General features: G+C 39.9%; 1 protein-coding gene across 6 annotated transcripts in view; it reads right to left on the bottom strand.

The window, feature by feature from the left end:
* The window catches only part of RNF144A (ring finger protein 144A), a 67,587-nt gene that overhangs the window by 45,662 nt on the left and 1,223 nt on the right, over positions 1–20,702 (bottom strand). For 4 of the 6 annotated variants that reach the window (XM_032682766.1, XM_032682764.1, XM_032682762.1 and 1 more), the window contains exon 2: positions 4,036–4,125. The exons of the other annotated variants lie outside the window; for them this stretch is intronic. The gene's annotated coding sequence lies outside the window, so the exon portion shown is untranslated. The remainder of the gene's footprint in view (positions 1–4,035; positions 4,126–20,702) is intronic. 6 annotated transcript variants of the gene reach the window in all.

The following is a 20,702-nucleotide window of genomic DNA, read 5'->3' as shown; positions in this document are numbered from 1 at the left end:
ACACATTTAAAGTACTGGAACCCTACTGCTTTTCCCTGTTGCTTTCTGCATCTGCAGTACTCAGTGTCCCCTACTCCCTTCTCACTTTGCTGAACTGGAGGAAAAGAACTATCCCAAATTCCACTGACTCTTGCAATCACAACAGAAAGGTGACCAGTTATACAGAACTTGGAACAATCTATACAAAAAGCCAATTTCACATATACGTGAAATCTGTAAAAAAAGTGAACATTTGCAGTCAGATTTCATTCTACAGACTGAAAAAGAAGAGAGAAATAACTCCCCTTCAGGTTTTGATGTATGATAGAACCCCAAAACATCTTTTCAATCTGAACTTATTAGAAGCTAATACTACGTTCAAAAAAACAATCCAGCAACACCAAAACTACAAAAATGAAGGAAAAAACCTCCAGTATTTGAAACAAAGCCTCAGAAATGTAACCGACAGCTATTTATTTCAATAGGATGCCAAGTTCTTGTGCAGTAATAGTGGGACATTCAAAACTAACAATTAGAAAACATGAAGACCAAAGCAGCCTTACCTGGTCAGAACCACTTCCATGTTGCTCTGCACAAGCCAGATCCAAATATACAAACAACCAGGCAAATAAGGGAAGGCAGATGGCTTGAAAATGAGCTAATTTACTTTTTAAAATTTTCCTTACTGAAAAAAAGTATTTCCAACCTTCAAACTTTTCTTGGTTATTGGGGGAGATTTTTTGTGACTAAAGCTAATAAGTAAGTTTAGTTTTACATCCTATAACTAAAAATCAAATTTTACTTTGTGGCCAACACTACAGAAATGAGTTTTGTCACCTCCACAATGCAGTTCTGTCCTCTAGTCACAGGCTAAAAAAGCAATACTTGACTTTTGCAGGCAGATTGTATTTACATTTTTATTAAATTTCATTAGCTATCCATTTTCTAAGTTGGACTGAGCCAAGCTGTGCCTTTGGCTACTGCTATGAGACATAATATCATTATCACCATAATTATTAGTGTATCCCTGGAGCTTGATCACCCACAGTGCACACTTGTCACTAAATTATTGTACACTGACTCAGTTATAGAGGTCTCAGCCACCACTAGGGTTACAGACAGCTACTTAGAAAACATCTTTATCTAAGGTAAAGCCAAAATATTTTGATTGCTTCCTTCCACAGTGAAATAAAACATAACTATTTTAAAGGTTATAAACAATGAGATAAAATTAACAACTCTATTAGAAAATCCCACAATTTCAAGCCAACACTAGATCATTAGAGAAGAATTTTGCATTTTACTGGCAAGCACTGACTTTCCCCATCTGCTTGCTTCTCTCCCTACTAATGAGCAGGAGCAAGTTACATCTTCAAAAGCATCTTTAAAGATGACAAGAGCACAAGCTTTTCTCTAGATGCTTAGGAAGGTTCAATTAGTTGTGCCACTATGCCTACTATCACACTGACAGGATTGGTAGGCTCTTGCCTGCCAGACAAGGAAAATCAGAGGGCAACACTCCTCTGCTTTGTATTAATCGTCTGAGCTATGTATGGTATGTTCTTGTTCGTTACACAAATACCTCATGATCATCCATATGCCACAAATATTTTCCAATACAGACCTCTGCCAGGACATGTTCCATTCCAGTAATCCTTCAGAGCCATTTCAGTGAAATAAGGCTGGCAGGTAGCAGAAAGACTGAAAAGCTCAAGGCACATTTCAGCTATGTATGTGCACAACATGTCAGAGCTGCTCTCACACTGATCATCCAAGTCCAAAAAATATCACAGAAGTTCTGGCAAATGTGAAACAAGAGCAAACAGCCACACAACTGAGGTTTCTGTTTCTTTCAGGAAAAAAGACAGACCAGCCATGCATATCTTTCCAAGAGACTGGATACAGGTCCAGAGAATACTTCACACATTTTTCCCCTTGCGTTTCAGAAAATGGGATATGGTGCCTGGAGAGGTTTGAGGATCTTCAGAAACACCCCAACAGAAAACTACACAACCAGTGAGAACCAGCTGCACCGCTGATAAGAACACGGTGGAGAACGGGTACAGAGGTAGACCCCCACCTACGCCCGAAGGCACGGGACTCTATAGGAGAGGAGTGAAGAGCTGAACACAGGGAAAGAGGCTGGGGGACTTTGGCTTATTTGCTTCACACATGGAGATCAAGAAGAGATGTAGTCACTCCTTGAATACAGATGATGTAGGGTAATGCAAATCACACAATGAGAGAGAAATTATTTAAGATAAAAAGAAATCATTGACCAAAAAGACAGACATATAAACTTGCCATTTTCGATCTGTTATAGAGATTTTCTTTAAGTTTCTAAGTATCAGAGATGAATTACATGTTTCTATTATAGCTTTTCAAAAGTAGGCAAAATGCTGATTACTTGTAAGCTGAAAGTTTATAAAAGCAATTAACTAGCTATAGACCAAACTGTGAGGGACTTAAAAAAAATAATTTTCACTTCTCTGTATTTATATTTTAAATCAATCAGTTAAATTAAAGAAGAAAACAATGAAATTGTACAATTTTTTTGAACCTCAATTTGCTTTTTAAGCAAGAGATATGGAAAAATAGTATCAGACATTTTGGCTTTAAATGAAATTTATGTCTCTTTTCTTCACCTCCTTCCATTTTGTTTTTCTGCTAGTAAAAAAAGATGTGGCAATACAGATTTTTCCACTCGGTAGTAAAAAAGGGAACAAAAAACATCTAAATGAAAAATATTTCAACTAGTTATACAATTAAGAAGTACTTCTTTACATTAAGATATGTTACTCAAGTTGAGCATACAGCTTGTTACATTAAAAACTCAAATACAAGCCAATGAGGCCATGACTATGTTTTCACAAGAGGTTTTTCCTGTGATCAGAAAGAGTCAAGCAAAAACACCATTACATTTTGATAATTAAGCCAAGAATAGAAGTTCCAAAGAAAAGGAGGAGAAAAAAAAAATTACAATCTGCAAGCCTGAAAGTATGACTTTTCAGTGCTACTTCCAGAAGATGCATGCACACAAAGGTGGCATTGCTGGGGAAAACAAAGCCACCAACAGCAGTTCACGAGGAAATGAGGAATCTAAAAATATCATTATTTCTGCATATAGCCATGTTAGTAACCACAGCAGTGTTGGATCAAGGGTTGAACTTGATGATCTCAGAGGTCTTTTCCAACCCAGTTGATTCTATGATTAGAGCAAGCACAGTGCAGTACTTGCAGATCTAGTGATATTTGCAGGATGATCTTTTCCAAACCACAGAGAAACAGAACGGTTTAAATTATTTAAATAGAATTTTTACTGCCTTCTAAAAGACAAGAAGATAAATATGTACTACTTTTTTTTTACTGACTGGAAACACATTGATCAAATATATGAATAATTTGCTACACAGTACAGATAGAACTGTAGCCACCACAAAAAGAAAATCACACTTATTATCCCACTTCGATATTTGGAGTATGGAGTACATGGGACATATGGAGTACATGGGAAATTGAACTATTAAATCAAGAACCATATATGAAAGCAAAACAGGCTCCGTTACAAAGATATAAAGAGACATTTTTTATATATATGTACATATATGTCTATATATATATGTTGAGATTTAAAAATAAAAGCCTAGTGAACCCATTTGAGTAATACCATAAAATTGCACTTTTCAGATAGTTGCCAAACTACAGTAAAACAAGTCTCTCTGTGACTTGGATTTTGCTAGGAAGATAACTAGAATGTAGTTTGTTGTTTTTCTACATTTCTTTGGTAAATGAACCCTTTTCATTCTGGAGATCCATAATTAATATCAAATTTTGACAAATTCCCTCCTCTATAGTACCTCAGGCTATGTGGTTTCTAGTTTTATGGAGAACCAAACAGCAGTTCCAAAGACTATAAAACCCATCTCTCAGGCCCTTTTTTCCCCTCTCTCAGCTTCTGTTGGTGTAAGAGTCTTATGAAAGAGTGGCTGCACTGGAAACTGCATCTGCCTGGTGCCCTGGCCAAGTGTTGTCAAGACAGTCAAGGCAAATGCCTACCACAACAATCTCTCCTTTGTCAGTCACAGGGATTCCATGAGAAAGCACCAACCAGTCTAGGAATTTGGCTCAAGGTAGTGTTAGACAAGCCTGAAAGAAAAAAAAAAAGAAAAAAGATAGTAAGGGTCAGACTTTATTTAGATTGATTGTATGAACCCGGAACTAACAGCTCCATTTTGCCAACGAGCTTTTAAAATTGTATGGTAGCACAAGCAGTCTTAGCAAAGACACACAAAATTCACCTCCTAACCCATTCTACTCTCTGCACTTACTGGATCAGTTTGCACTTAGTAGCTTGGAAAGATTAATCCCATTACACAAGAGAATTTTACTATTATTATTTTTGTCTTTATCATTGAATTTCCAAGCCTGAAAATTCACATTTTACTATCACCCTATATAGCTGCAGCCCCATGACCAAGAACTTTTGGAAAACATCACCAATTGTATCCAGAGCTAGGTTCAGGGACTTCTTACATATAAAACCAGCAGTGAACTACAACAGCTTTTCTCACATTTAGCAAAGTCTCTGTAGAAACTGTACTAGGAAAACATACATACAACATACATACAAAACAATGTACAAAGCCCACTACTTTGAGCAAAAAAAAAAAAGAAATCAGTCTGTAGGTAGAACAATTTAAAAACTGTGATGAGATGCCAGGGAAAAGAGGGAAACAAAGAGGAAGAGCTGGAAGCTACTGTGCAGCAGGAAAGCTATGATAATTGCCATCACAGAGACATGGTGGGATGACCCACAGAACTGAAGTGCTTCAATGGATGGCTATAAATCCTTTGGAAGGGAAAGACAAGGAAGGAGAGGTGGTGGGGTAGCCCTGGAGGTCAGAGAGTGTTTTGACTACATAGAGCTTGATGATGGGTGAAGTGTTTATAAGTAAGAATCAGGGGTAATAAGGCCAATAAGGCAGGTATCCTAGTGGTAGTCTGTAACAGACTGTCCAAGCAGGATGAAGAAGCAGACAAAATACACTATAAGCGGTTGTGAGAAGCACCATGATTACTATCCCTGTTCTTTTGGGAGATTTCAACTCACCAGATACCTGCTGGAAATACAATAAATCAGAAAGGAAACAGCCTAGGACATTCCTGGACTGTGTGGGAGAACTTCCTGAAACAGTTGGCGAGTGACTCAACCAGCAGTGGTGCTTCACTGGACCTGCTTTTCACAAATACAGGACTTGTGGGTGATAAGATAGTTGGAGGCTGTCTTGGGCATAGCAATTATAAAAGGAAAGTTTTTGATCCCTGAAGTAAGAAGAGAGGCCAAAGAAGGAGACATTATGACCTCAGTAACTTGCAGAAGGACTACAAGAATGTCATGAGGTTATGCAAGGAGAAAATGAGAAGGGCCAAAGCCCAACTAGAACTAATTCTATCTACTGTCATAAAAGACCATAAAAAGTTTCTATAAATACATCAGCAACAAGAAGGTTAAAGAAAATCTCTATCCTTTATTGAATATGGGGGAAGGTAGTGGCAAAGGTTGAGGAAAAGGCTGATGTATTAATGTCTTCCTTGCCTCAGTTTTTAACATAAGACCAACTGTTCTCAGGGTTACCCAGCCCTCTAAGTTGGAAGACAGGGAGCAGAATGAAGCCCTCATAATGCAAGGTGAAATGGTCAGCAACCTGCTACACCACTTTGATGCACATAAGACTATGAGGCTGGATGGGATCTACACTCAAGTGAGAAAGCTGGTGGACATGCTCACCAAGCCACTGTCAGTCATTTACCAGCAGTCCTAGTTAACTGGGGAGGTCCCAGGTGACTGGAAGTTAAATGTGACACCTATCTATAAAAAGGGGCAGAATGAGGATGTGGAGAACTACACACCTGACAGCCTGATATCAGTGCCAGGGAAGATCATGGAGCAGATCATCCCAAGTGCCTTCATGTGGCATGTACAGGACAACCAGAGGATCAGGCCCAGACAGTATAAAAGGCAGATTCTGCTTGATCGACCTGATCTCCTGTAACAAGGTGATCCACTTATTGGATAAGGGAAAGACTGTGGATGTTGCCTATCTAGACTTTACTAAAGCCTTTAATACCCTTTCCCACAGCATTCTCATGGAGAAACTGGCTGCTCATTGCTTGGACAGGTGTACTGTTCACCGGGTAAAAAACTGGCTAGACAGAAAGGCCCAGTGTGAGTAGTAGTGAATGGAGTTGCTCCAGCTGGTGGCTGGTCACAAGTGGTGACCCCTAGGGATCAGTCTTGGGGCCAGTCCTATTTAATGTCTTTATCAATCATCCAGATGAGGGGGTCAAGTACCCCAGTCAGTTCCAGATGACACCACATTGGGCAGAAGCACTGACGGTAGGAATGCTCTGCAGAGGGATCTGGAAAGGCTGGATTGATGGGCCAAGGCCAGTGGTATGAGGTTCAAAAAAGCCAAGTGCCAGGTCCTGCCCTTGGGTCACAACAACCCATTCAGTGCTACAGGCTTGGGGAAGAGTAGATGAAAAGTTCCTAGTGGCAAAGGACCTAGGGTGCTGGTCAACAACCAGATGAACACAAGCCAGCAGTATGCACAGGCAGTCAGGAAGGCCAAGGGCATCCTGGCTTGTATCAGCAACAGTGTGGCCAATAGGACCAGGGTAGTGATCACTTCCCCATACTTGGCACTGGTAAAGCCACACCTTGAATCCTGTGTCCAGTTTTGGGCCTCTCATTTCAAGAAAGAAATTGAGGTGCTAGAACGAGTCCAGAGAAGGGCAGTGGAGCTGGTGAAGGGTCTGGAGCACAGGCCTGATGAGGAGCAGCTGAGGGAGCTGGGATTGTTTAGCCTGGAGAAAAGGAGGCTGTGAGGGGGGAACATCATTGCTCTCTACAACTACCTGAAATGAGCTTGTAGCCAGGTAACAAGCAATAGGCCAAGAGGAAATGGCTCAAATGGCACCAGAGGAAGTATAGATTAGATATTAGGAAAATCTTCACTGAAAAGGCTGTCAAGCATTGCAATAGGCTCCCCACGGAAATGGTGGAATCACCATTCCTGGAGGTATTTGAAAGACGTGTAGATGTGGTACTTGGGGACATGGTTTAATAGTGGACTTGGCAGTACTGGGTAAACAGTTGGACTTGATCACCTTAAAGGTCTTCTTCAACTAAACAATTTTACGATTCTATAAATTTGGAACACAGTAATTAGCAGTAGTCTTACTTTCACTGCAAGCTATTTCCCAGTTTCAGATTTATCCAATAGTGTTGTTTCTCAGAGATAAATCATCAGCTCAGTTCTTTTCCAACAAATACTCAAAAAACTTATATCCCCAAACTGAGTACGTAGATTTTTAACATAAAACCTGCCCTTTGCTAACAAATCTAAAAAAAAAAAAAAAAAGCAGCTTGGAACTAGTTTATAACCAAACACACAAGATTCCAGTCTTCCTTATTCATCCTAAATTTTAGACAACACACTATTTAAAAATATTTGTAATTATAGAAGTTCCAAATGTTAAAGAATGTTCCAAGAAATATGCATTTAATTCCCAAAACATTCTCATCCTCCACTCTGATTTCCATTTAGAGGGAGATGTGATATGGGAAAAATATGTACCATACTTCTAGGAAAAACAAACAGTAGTTACTGTTACTCAGGCAACCAATACTTGAAAAATGCTTATATATATATATATATGCACTGTAAGATTCTAGGCTACTGATCAGCTATTCAGTCAGTAGCTGTGTCACCAAAAGAGGTTCCCTGTTCACTTCAACCTTCCTCTGTTACTTCTTTACAACAAAGCTTGCTTGAAAACTAGGAAATCTGACAAAATATGTTACTACCCTCTTCCTAAATTCTCTTGACATTTCAGGAGGAAAAACAAACTAGATTTTCATTATGGTGTAACTGTTTGTAAAACAAGAAAACTGCTTCCTTAGGGTTAGAAGGGTTATTAGATTGTTAACCTGAACCCCACAAATTACTACATATTCCCAAGTACCCTGATAAGTACAATTACCTTGTACGTGGATAACAAATACTGCCTGGGCACATGACCTGACTTGGGCTGGAAACCTCAGAAGATTCACTACTTTCTCTAACGGTGGGAAGTGCAATTTACTGGTTTAAAGAGCTACAGCCATTCCCTTTTCCATTTAGGTGTAACTAGAAACACTGGTTGAAGACCTATCACTCTGTAAATGAGAGAAGAAAGAAAATAAATTAAAAAGGGAGAGTAACAGGAAGTCAGTACAACATACTTTCTTGTCAAGACAGTCTCTTCTCATACTGTCAGGGTATGGTTAGTGTTTAAGCTGCTTAAGAACTCCATTCTCAAAATCTCTACCACAGACGTTTTTCAGCTCCTCTGCCAGTCCTTCTTCTTGCTTAGTACAAAACTTGTCCCATTCAGTACTCTCAGTCATTGCATCAGCTTCATCCAATTTACACATCTCCTGACCTCTTTCTTCCTCTAAAAACCTTGCCCTTGTCAGCACTTCACTCAGTAGTTCACTAATTGCTCTACCAGCACTGCCTTCCTGGGGCCCTCTCTCCCACTTCTATTTTTTAAAGGCTGGAGGGATCTTGAGGAAACAAACAGATTTTACCTGCAGCACTTGTCTCTCCTGTTTGCTCCTGGGCAACCTCTTCCAGCCACAAGAACTGTTATCCTCTCTACAGAGGGACCTCACAGAATTACCTCCTATTTGAAGCCGCTCTTCTCATCAAAACCGGAAATTTCAACCCTTCTCTCTGGCATTTCCTTGGAGTTAGCCAGTTCCTAGGTTAAGCTCTACACAGAAACAGACAAACCTCTTATCTCCCCTCCCATACAAGACTTTCCCAAGAGGCTCTTCCTTGATTAGCCAGCATCCTGCCAGTCCCCCAGCCTGCAGGATGATAATTATACTCAACAAGAAGCTGTATGTCTAAATCCTGTAGAAAGGACATGCATAATATACACAAAATGCAGTCTTTCTATTGATCTCTCAGATAACTAAAATGCTTATCCTGGCACTCAAGATGCTCCTCCTTTTCGTGGGCTTCAACCAAGTGAATCCAATCTTGAGAAGTTTTTCTGATGAGACATAAGCAATGGTCATGTCACCCACATGTTGCTGGGCTATTTTAACCCTTTCATTGATTTATTATTCAATTAATGTAAAAAAACCTTCACACTCCTTTCCCATAATTTTAATAACCTTCTCAGCCTGTTTTCTCTTGATCATTTTTTACCAGTGTTTTGTCCTCCATCCCCAGCAGGGAAATATCTCACAAAGATGGACCTGACAGATCAATCCATTTGACAGTTATCAGACATTTGTCTTCGGATGATACGAAGTCTGTCCTAAAATTATCTGGACAGGGATCCAAATAACTACAAATAAAAACACAGGGGGAAAAAATAAAAGCTGCTCACACCTCACCCTTCCCAGGTTCACTTCCAGGAATTTTTTCACCACTGATAATTATTGTGGCTCTTTCTATACCTTCTGCAGGTTTTTAAAAGACCTTTTAATGATCCTAGTGAAAACTAGGATCAGATACAGAATTTAAGTATTACTGCCATTAATGCATTGCAAGGAGAAATATGTTTATTTTATAAATCCCATTACCCAAGTATTAAATTAGACCTCTCTTTTCTCCCTACAACAGTGCACTGGTCCCTTAAAAGTTCTGCATCCAGCCTGATCCCTAACCCTTTTGCTGAGCTGCTGTTTTTCAGGATGCAGTCGCCCATGCCCAGAAAACTTTCCACCAAGAAAGCTGATTGAATTCGGCCCCATCCTGCATACATACCTTTGGTTTTACTCATCAAAAACAAATAAATGCTTTGTGGCTACTTACTGATTATTAAAATCTAGTAATGAAAGACTGGTAAACAACATAATTGGATGCCTTTATTTTTTAAAGCTTCTGTCTTAGAAATTAAAATGTTAAACGGTGTCTTGTCCAGGCCCAGTCCTGAAGCATCTTGATTTTCAGTTTATTTTTCACAGACATCTACTTGTTTATATTTTACAGGCAGCTGCTGCTCCATTCACCTGGTATGCTTTTGCTGACGTGCTGTAATGGTTTTCCCAACAAGAAAGCTCTATTGCACAGAGCCACAAGCTGACAGGCAGAATTAGGAAACCTGTGTCAGTCTCAGCACAGGACGAGCAGCAGATGTGAAAAGAAAGGCTGTGGGATCTGCTCTATATTTGTGTGACAGCCCATGGTTCATCTGTTTTTTGTGTCAGCCAAGAGTAGCTAGGAGGCACAAATGGCCATGAACTCATCTCTCTCCACTCCATCCTGTCAGAGCTGATGATGCAGCTCACAGTCTGGCAGCCACAGGGTCCCAAGGACAAATGTTAAAGGACACACAGGAAAGAAGATGAGGTTTGACAGCTTATATGCATGCAAAGGAATTTCAGCTTTGGATTCTCACCTCTACTTATGGTGGTGACAACATGTGGTTATGCAAAACGTGATTTCCTCGCCAGCCTCCTTATCCTTGTCAGGAGACAGCATTTCATACAGCCCTACACTGTCACCCCTACCCACAGAGAGATGCAAGGTGAAAGATGAGATCCCTCAGCAGCAATGCTCCCACAGCAGCCAGGGACACAATACTCGTCAAAGGGAAATTCTGCTGTGCAAAGTATTTACATGCCACAACCAAATTGAAACCCTGTGGTCCCTGTGCCATGGAGGTCACACAGAGTTACATCCTGGAACACTTAAGCAAAACTTAAGCATATAGTTCCATGAAGAAAGCACATATGAGCTCTGGATAAAGCTCCTTGCTGTGCAGAGCCAGCCTAAGCATGCTGTCACTCAAGCCAGGAGATGAAATTCCCATGGACTCCCTGACAGAGGAGGAAGCTACTCACCTGCCACAGTCCTTCCCCTCCTTCCCTCTGGTTTACATATCCCACACCATTTTCTCACAGCATGTGCTATTCAGGTTACCACAGCTGAACAGCTATTCAACTGGCTGGTTCCCAACAATAAGATGCTTTTTATCAGATCAGATGCGGGAAGCTTTTTAAAGGCTTTTTACAGAAAGCAGCTACATGATTTCAAAAAGGCAGAAAAGCTCAAAGCATAGTGATAAAAGGTATTTTAATAGATCCATTCATACTAATACAGGAGATACTGTGTGCTGAAAACAGGGAAATAATACATTTCTAACATGATAGGCCAGAAGATTTAATTACTAGCTTTGCTTTGAACCTGACATCTATTACTATTCTACTAACTCTTGGATGTGCTTCCAAAGAAGCGTTGTCATTTCAGACTTTTAAGAAGAAGTGGTTGGATTTAACTGCCAGGTTTACTAAAATGTGTAAAAGAAAAGCACAAGAATTAAGCCTTCATGAGAAGACAACTCCCCCCCACATACACACCTGCTCATTAAAAAGTTGGAATGGAAAATGCCTTCCCTATATTTTTCCTCTACAGTAAAGAACAAAAAAAAAAAAAAAAAAAATCAAAATCTACTGTTAACATAATGAAATTAGCACTTCATATTTATCTTACTGGACAAGCTTTCCTAAGCCTTCCAGACGAACTCTAAATTCAGTAAAGTCGACAAAATATTCCATGGATTTCTATAAAAACGGAGGGGTAGGCATATCATACCACTTGGAACAATATTAAAACTGTGTAGGAAAAAAAAAAAAACAAACGCTTTTTCCACATGGCTAGTCTAGTTTCTTAAGAAAAAATATTAAAATAATTTTACTATGATTGGCATGGAAGGGTGAAGGGGTATAAAAAACAAGTCTAAATTTTGCAACTTTTCTATCCATCCCTCAGAAGTGTACAAGAACATAAATCCATTTTTTAATTCCTCCATTTGCAAATATTTTTTCAAGTTATTTTCACTTTATGTACTAGAGAGAAATTTAAGCTAAACAATAGTCTAAGGTTCGGTCTGACCTAGAATTTGACATAGATTTAACCTGACCTGATTTTGACAGTCAATCAGAAAGGGACCAAAGAATTTGCTGATCAGCTCAGATACACTGAAACACACAAAGTATTTGGCTGAAAGAAAAGAAATCGGGATAGGGACACAGGCAAAGGGGAGGGAACGTGGGAGGAACCGGGGAAGGAAAGGGCGAATGGTAACTGTCTCCTCTCTGCAGCTTCTGCAGCCTATCAGAGAGGGGAGCGGGGAAGCAGGGAGCAGGCAAACTCGTGGCAAGCCCAGGCATGCCCAGGCTGTGCAATGTGTAGTGTGGATACAAAGCAATACACATATTTGAAACCACATAGTAACGGTAAAGTCCATATAATAAAGTCCTGTCAATTGCTGTATGTCTTTCTCCACGCCTGGAACCGCTCCCATCCTGAATCTTGCTCCTTCACATGGTAGTATAGTTCTGCATATTTTCCCTGAATGAAAATAATCAAAGCTCTGATGAATGTCTGGGTGAGAAATAGTTAAGTAACCTCTGATTTTCTCCCACACAAGCACTGTAACAGTTGGACAACAGACTTCAGGTAACATGAAATACCGAAACCGAGATCTACAGCTCCTATGAAGAGCATTTCCCACACACTTCTAGGAAGACCTATTTGTTGATGGTCAGATACAAATCTCCTGCAGCCTTTCAGCAATTACAAGAGCTCAGATACATACTGTCTTTCATTTAAACCTACTTGTTTTAAGTTTCTTTGTAGAGATTTTTTTTTGAGGAGAGCAATTTCCTCTCTTTATGTAAAACTCCAGATACTGTGAATTCTTCATACCCAATAGGGCTGGATAAGTCCCATGTTAAGGGAATCATATGAAAACTCTCTCGGTATTCAGAAAAGTGGATTTTCACATTAGTTGAGGTGACTCTGATAGGACATCCTGACCTGCACATATTTTTTTACCCTGGTACTCTCCAGTGTTTAGTAACACTGCCTAGGATAGCACAAAAACTGCTTTGTTTTGCAGAGGGTTTTGTGGGGTTTTTTTCCCCCTCTAAAAATAGCACCATCTTTACCCTTCTTCCACTGTTCAATATCAGAATTGGTTAATACCACAGTAAAAATATGCTGCTATTTCAATGAAAATAATGGTTCAGTCTCACGGGGTGAGAAATGAATGTGCATAAGAAAAGATATTAAGGTGAGAGGGGGAAAAGCAGAGATCCTGACTGACCCTGCTGCCCCTCTAGTGATCCCTCCTGAAGCTGTCACTGGCAAAGTGGTACACCACTATTATTAGCACAGTGAGGGAGCATGACAGTTTGACTGTTCTTTATATTGGCAGCTGTGTTGAACCATCCCATCCAAAAACAATTCCTATTAATGAAAGTTACAAGGACAGGCCTATGTTGGTCTGGAGACCACTACAGTAGAATCATGGACTACAGGAAATAAAACCAAACCAAAGAAACCCCCCAAAAAACCCATGCAGACCTTTCAGACGAGAGCAAAACAGTGAACTTTGCAAGAAAGAGCAGACCCTGACAACACATTTACCTGTAACTGTAAAAAAAGCTTCATAGCAGTAGTCTAAATCGAAAAGCAAGGGAACACAGCCATAAATATTGGATTTCATTCAAACCTGTGAACTTCAGCTTTTTAAGGAGCTAATGGAAATGTTAACTGACTGATGCAAATATTTAGCACGAACTGACAGTTTGCTAAAAAGACTATCACACTCTTTGCATTTATGAGTTGTCTATGAATTTCTCATACTTCAATTTTAGGCTAAATATGTAACACAAACTGAAGTTAGAATTACCCTGTTACTCCCTCTGAAGTGAGATTATTTTTTTTAAAGACAATGACAACCTGGAACAAAAGAACAGAAGACAGAGAAGTGGGTTATTACCCTCCTAATGAAGGGGATAGACAGTAAAACAACCAAGAACTATTATGTTTCATGCTCAATAACAGTCAAGGGTAAAACATTTGAGAATGGATCTTCAGACATAAATCCATGCAAAGTAAGTGGTCAGTGCTGCTGCTCTAGTGGGACATCACATCATGGAAGAAAGGAGATAACAGGAGGTTACATATTCTGAACACAGCCATAGCTGATGCCCACTGACAGGAGCAGTGTCTGCTCCAACAAGCAGTGGATGTGAGAAACTACAGTAGAGAGAAGGAAGAACTCACACTGTAGAGAATAGCTCTCTCAGAGCCAAAAGGATCCAAAGTACAGTGCACAACCAAACACACACAGGGAGCCAACAACACCATGGAAAGGTGCCAGGGTCAGCAGCACTGCTTAGTGCAAGCTCCACATGGCACCAATATTCTTAGAGTAACCTTTCCCAAGGCCAGTGGCTGCCACATCACAAGATAAAGACAAACAAACAAGCCTTGAGATAAACTTATGCCCTGCAGGTGACTAAAAATAGATGAACATCCACAAATTTAAAAGGTTTTTAACTGCTTACAATCAGAGGTGCAGATAAGATAATACATACTGCACCCTTAGGAAGTGGTTGGTTCCAATTCATGTAGCAACTACAAGGTTCACCACCACGTGTGCTTAACAACCTGTACACAGTTCATTTCTCAGTCATTAATAGGAAGAGCTGACTGTTTTACCTGCAACTTCTGAGGTACAAAGCTTATGACCTCAGCTTGGTCTTAGGTGCAAAAAAGAGTCCAGCAGGTTCCAAATCTGGTCCTGAGGATCAGCTGAGACCAAACTTTAAGATGCAATGGGCACCAATGGCTCACCTGAGCTAGCACGTGCATCCTGCAGCTGTGACCATGGTTATCCTACCTCTCCCAGTTTTCCAGCTACAGCTAGTAAGGCCTAGTGAATGTTGTCACTACATCTTTGCTAGACAGCAAGACACATACACAACTAGGAAAGAGTAACAGACACAAGCATAATGTAGTAATTTCAAGTAGAGAGAAATGTCACCTACTAACCTTTCAAAAATCTAAGATGTCAACAAATATCAGAAAGACAATGAAAAAATTGAAAAGCTTTACTAAAAAGTATGGTGTTGGGTTTTTTTCTTAATTTAAATATGGTCTGCCTTTACACAAATCTAAGACATCTTCCACATCCTCATCATGTACCTTCAGTCAGCACTTTTTCCACAAAAGTAAGAACAGTACACATCAAAGATAAAAGTAATGCATAATAAATCTAAAGAAAGTAGGTGTAGGTGTTTTCTCCTCTAAGTTCCAACTGCATGACAAGAAATACATTATTCATGAAGGAAGATGATGGTCCAACATTAATCAAGTCAGCATGACAAGACAGAAGACCATAAGATGTATTCAACAGATACTAGAGTACAAAAGTGATCAGCTAACTGAAAGGGTCACACAGGGTCTGTTTACACAAAACAATTACTGAGGAGAAATACAGAAATAAGACTAAACTGTTTCAGTTTGTGTCCTATCAAGTTATGTTCCACTGGGGGAACAATCTTCATACAATACAACATAAGAATCCTAAAAGTTTCTGGGGTGCCTAAAAAATTGCTACTACAAGGCAAAATTAATAAAAGATAAGAGTTCAAATAATCATTTTAAAATAAGAACTTGCATAAGTGGAACATGTATGAAGAACAGTAATAAAATGTTTTTAAAAAAACAAACAACCTTTCCTTTCTTATCATGAACTTTTTGCCACATTATGAAGCTACTTGGGGCTAAAGACTAAACACTTGCTCTTCTTCCATATTCAGAACTGTTGCAAAAATAACCAAAAAGGAAGTAACAGTCTAATTTGAGACAATGTAAAAAAATAGGAGCACAATGTAAGTTGATTTGTAAGCAACTGAGCCAGTAAAATCCAGTTTCCTAGGAATGGGTGTCAAATTTGTAGACAGAGCTCAGACTTCAATCTCTCCTTCAGCAGGCATCTTTCCATCTGCTGAGGTTACCTACTGCCAGAAAACTGTAGGTTTACTGGAGATAAGCTTCTACTCTCAAAAATGCAACTGGAACAGCTCAAAAGATTCAGAAGACAAGAACAAGAGGGAAAGTCAGACATTCACAGAAAGAGTTGCATGCAACCTCTATTTTCTCAGAAAACCAGGCTAAAAATATACATACACTGACTGCAAATAGCTTAGTCTTGTATTTGCAGACTGTGCTGGAGACATAAGCCTGACTGCACAAGTCACAGAGCATCGCTCTCATTCTGTCTGGATGGATGTATTTCTTAATACGGGTATAGAGAGATGAAGAGGAAAACTGTTCCCTTAAGCAGCAATAGAAGGAAAACCGGAGTTAAATAACATTCATGTTCCTCCTAAGAGGACAGACGTCGTCCAAAACATCAGGCCCAGAAAAATACAGTTGCTTTAAGCAATGCAGCAAGACCCTTCCTGTCACCCCAGGGAGGCAGCATTTGGGCTCACCCACACCACCACAGCTACCCTGTATGGTCACATACAGGGAGACAGCCCTGACTGAAAACTGTGTGAAATCCTCCTGGGAGGGCCTGTAATACTCCATAGGAACTGGCAACATCTGGGCACTTCCCAGAAGTCCTTCAAGCAAGAGCATCTGGCTGTACTACAGGCCCAGGGCCACAGCAGATCCACCATCCTGAGTTATTCTGGGGATCATGCTGCATGTGTAGCTTCAGCAACCAACTACCAGGATACCTATTGTAGGAACAGAAAGACTGATCCATCAGAAAGACCCTCTTAAATACCACAAAACTGAAATAGTCTCAGGTTCCTCACAGAATGGTTTGAGTTAGAAGGGGACCTTTAAAGATCATCTAGTCCAACCCCCCAACATTGGAAGTGTTCAGGGTGAGTGGGACAGAATGCAACCACTTTTGATAATTCTCCCAGAACTGTCCCCTATTAGATGCTGTTTAGAGAAATTCAAGAGTAAAAAATATTTGGTTTTACATATATAAAACATTATATAACAAAATATCACATATAGCATTAGTTTTATTTATGCATATATATAACTATATATACAAAAGCAAATAAATATCTGTGAGATTATGAAATCTGCATAGAGTCTTACCAGCAATCAAACAGGAAGTAAATCAACTGTTAAACAGCAATAGCAGAAATAATAAGAATAGGAAGAAGCTGATCACATACCAGATTATGGTGGGCTAATATTGAATTTTGCCTCATCTCCTCGGATGGCAAGATTGACAGGGAGATAGACAACAGGTTGGCAAAGGCATACAGTGCTTTCGGAAAACTCCACAAAAGAGTATGGCGTAATAAACACTTGAAGAAAAGCACCAAGATCAGTGTTTACAAAGCCATAGTGCTGTCTACTCTCTTGTATGGTTCCGAATCATGGGTCATCTACCGCCACCACCTGCGTCTCCTAGAACGCTTCCATCAGCGCTGCCTCCGTACAATCTTAAACATCCACTGGTCAGATTATGTGACCAATACATCTGTTCTTGAGCAAGCAGCAGTCACAAGTGTAGAGGCCATGCTGATGAGAACACAGCTGCGGTGGGCAGGGCACGTCTCAAGGATGAAGGACCACCGCCTCCCTAAGATCTTGCTCTATGGTGAACTTGCCACTGGCTGCCGCAAGAGAGGAGCCCCGAAGAAAAGATACAAGGACTCCCTGAAACAACATCTCAGCCTTGGCCATATTGATCACCATAATTGGTCCACTCTGGCCTCAAATCGGGAGGCTTGGAGACACAGCATCTATAACGCAGCGGAAGCCTTTGAGAACACACGCAGGATCTCTCTCGAGGAGAAAAGGCAACGCAGGAAGAACCGTGTCTTGCTGAATACTTCATCTAAGGAGTCTTTCTGTTGTGCCTTTTGCAACCGGATATGTCTGTCACGTATTGGCCTCATAAGTCACCAACGTGCCTGTAACAAATGTGGATAAAGCCTTCCCAAATCTTCGTTCGCGAAGCCCAGCCATGAATATTGAATTTTGGCCTTAATGTACTTTCCTAATTTCATCTTCATATTTGTCACTAGCTAAGAGTCCTCCACAAGGGCTGAATGTGTACAGCAGTTGCCAGGTATTATACAATTCTTATGATGTATATGACCTATTTATTAGAGACTGGAGTTGAGATGAAGGTAGTTCAGCTGAAACTGTCTCCAAGAACCACAGTGATAGCTTTGATAGCTTGTAGTGGAGTTTTATGATAACAGGAAATAACCCCAATACTACAGCAAAAACAGAAGAGTCAGTAAAATTTCCAAGTGAAACTCAAGAATAAATACAAAGACTCCAAAACTATTGAATCTGGCTGCTCACAAGCAAAGCAGTGATCAGTGCAAACAAAGCTAAATGTTTGGATGTAGTGAAAAAAATTGTGCCTGAACCTGGTGAGTTAGAATCTTATTTTTCAGACAACCTGAAAGACCCATATTCATTCCCAAGTATCTCAGACAATCCTTTGGATATCATACAGAAGGAAAAGGAAAAGGTTATATTAAGTAAGCTTTAGTGCATTTCTTCAATCATAAGTCACTTCCATTCAATATAAACAGGAAGTAGTTGTATTAAACTATCATAGTGATAGTTGTAGGATAACAGCAAGGTACTTTAATGCAAAAAGCTACCACTCACTTGCTATTCTTTGAATGAAAAGATGAAATGATCCTATAAGAAGGCAGTAACATTGTCATGCCAAGCCTAGAACCATCTGGTGGGAATATTTTTCATTACCGTAAATGAAGTTATGAGACATATTGGTTCACTTACTCTGTTCCTCATTTTCTTCAGACTTTTTGAGAAAGGACACTTATGGTGTCACCACTGTAAATGCCCCATCAAACAGTCAAGCTATTTAAAAACCTACTTGGTATTAGCACTGTCAGCTCCAGAATTTGCTGACTGCATATGCAGAAAAACTGTAAGCGTTTCTGATACCATTTGATTAGGAAGTATAAAAAAATATTCCTATCACTTTGCAGCAGACAGCCAGAGGAGCAAGTGTATTTTCAAGAGCTCCTCCCAGCCATCAGAACTGGAAAACAGACATTATCATTATGATCTTTTTGTCTGATCTCCTTCAAAAGGTCAGGGAAAGATGAATTTTATGAGCTCATTTTTGCAAAGCAAAACAGAAAAGGATCCTGCTTTATAATAAGAACAGCTGACTACAGCCTAAGACTTGGCAGAATCACTAAACCATTGAAACAGAGTGGTGGATTCATTTGTAATTGTTTTCAGTTTTCTTTTTGTAACTCAGGATATAAAAAGGTTTCTAATCAAACCATAGACCGCTAACTCAAGGTGTAACTATTGATACTACTCCACAGGAAGCACGGCAATCAATGTAACAGGTTCCAACTCCCCTGCTGCATCAGGTTTCTAGGAGAGAAAGGGTCTACATTTGCAGACCAAGCTGTGGGATGATCAGAGCTATTATTTTTCCCTGAATCAGCACTGGGAGGGCAAACAAGAGTTTTCTGCCAGCCTATGAGAACACATTTGTAAATACAGCAGATACACTGAAGCCATTCATACCCACTCTATGACACTGCAGCCAAAATCCATGTTTAAGACAGCAGCCTTGTCCTCTGGCTTAACTAAAAGAAAAGCTGTAAGAAGTTATTACAAAACCTCTCATGAAACGTGACAACGTGACAAAGACTTGGAATGTAAAACAGCGGGAAAAAAACAAGAGCAACACATTAGAAACAAGAGGAGTTAAGCAAATATAGTCTTTTTTTTCCTCAACAAAGTATTGTCTTAAAATACTAAAACAAGCAAAATTCAGACAGTAAGTGAAGATAACATAATACTGTGATTCAAGGGCAAAATCTTCAATAACTGCAGACGATAAACACACGATTTTATCTAGCAGGTCCTAGAATATGAATCAAGGAGATTTAGAAGTTAACTCTGTTCTACATAAAGGATGGCTCATTGAAAGTAGTGTTATCAAACAAGCACCTATCATTGTACTAGTATTTCAATCACAGACATTTTCCCCCCCTCATAATACACAGACTGCTCAAGAGGATAATGAGACATGATGGCCAGGGAAAGGGGGGAGGGGAGTAAAGAAATAAAACTTCTTCCCGACGGCGGGGGTGGGGGAAATCCTGTCTTTTTCAAGCAACTCCTAAACAAATGGAATTATTTCTCTTTCCCATCACCATTCTTCTCACTTGATCTTGTTTCTGTTGAGTATTTAACAAACTTTGACTGATGCCCCACTACCAGGAAAAAGCAATTTAAGTTATCCCACACCGTGAAGTCCCTTCCAAGTATAAACAAAGCATTTTCTTTAAATGCACAAGTCTGCCCGCCCCTCAGGACACCACAACCCCACACATCCTTCCCTCCCCCCCCCCCAAACCACCCCTTCACTACATCTGATGCTTGTAAGAGAAGCACACACTAGGCCAGGCCACCAGAAGTTTAAAGTACTGATGTAATCTCTCCGGTAGCACTCTGCCCAAGAACGTGCAGCTTCAGCTGTAGCCACTCCTGGGTCAGCACTGATAAGCTAATGTGAAATGAAGCAAGCCATTTCACAATGTAAACAGTTGTTTGGCTACACGGGGAACAATATAAACAAATGGATCTATTTATAAGTCATCATTTATGCCTGTTGCAGAACAGGGAATATTATGTTCCAGTGCAGAAGCGACAGTATTTCCAAGAATACAGTAAAACTACAAACAGCTTGTGTCTTCTTCCATCAGCCTGCCCCATTAACACTCCCTGTTCCAGTTCTATAGAAGCCACAAACACATGATGCGGGGCCTGATCTTTTCAGGAACAAGATACCCTTGATTTAAAAGCACATTG

The sequence above is a fragment of the Chiroxiphia lanceolata genome, chromosome 3, assembly GCF_009829145.1.
Source record: "Chiroxiphia lanceolata isolate bChiLan1 chromosome 3, bChiLan1.pri, whole genome shotgun sequence".
Taxonomy (NCBI): Eukaryota; Metazoa; Chordata; class Aves; order Passeriformes; family Pipridae; genus Chiroxiphia; species Chiroxiphia lanceolata.
Note: the sequence above shows the minus strand (reverse complement) of the source record. Positions and strands in the feature narration are given on the sequence as shown.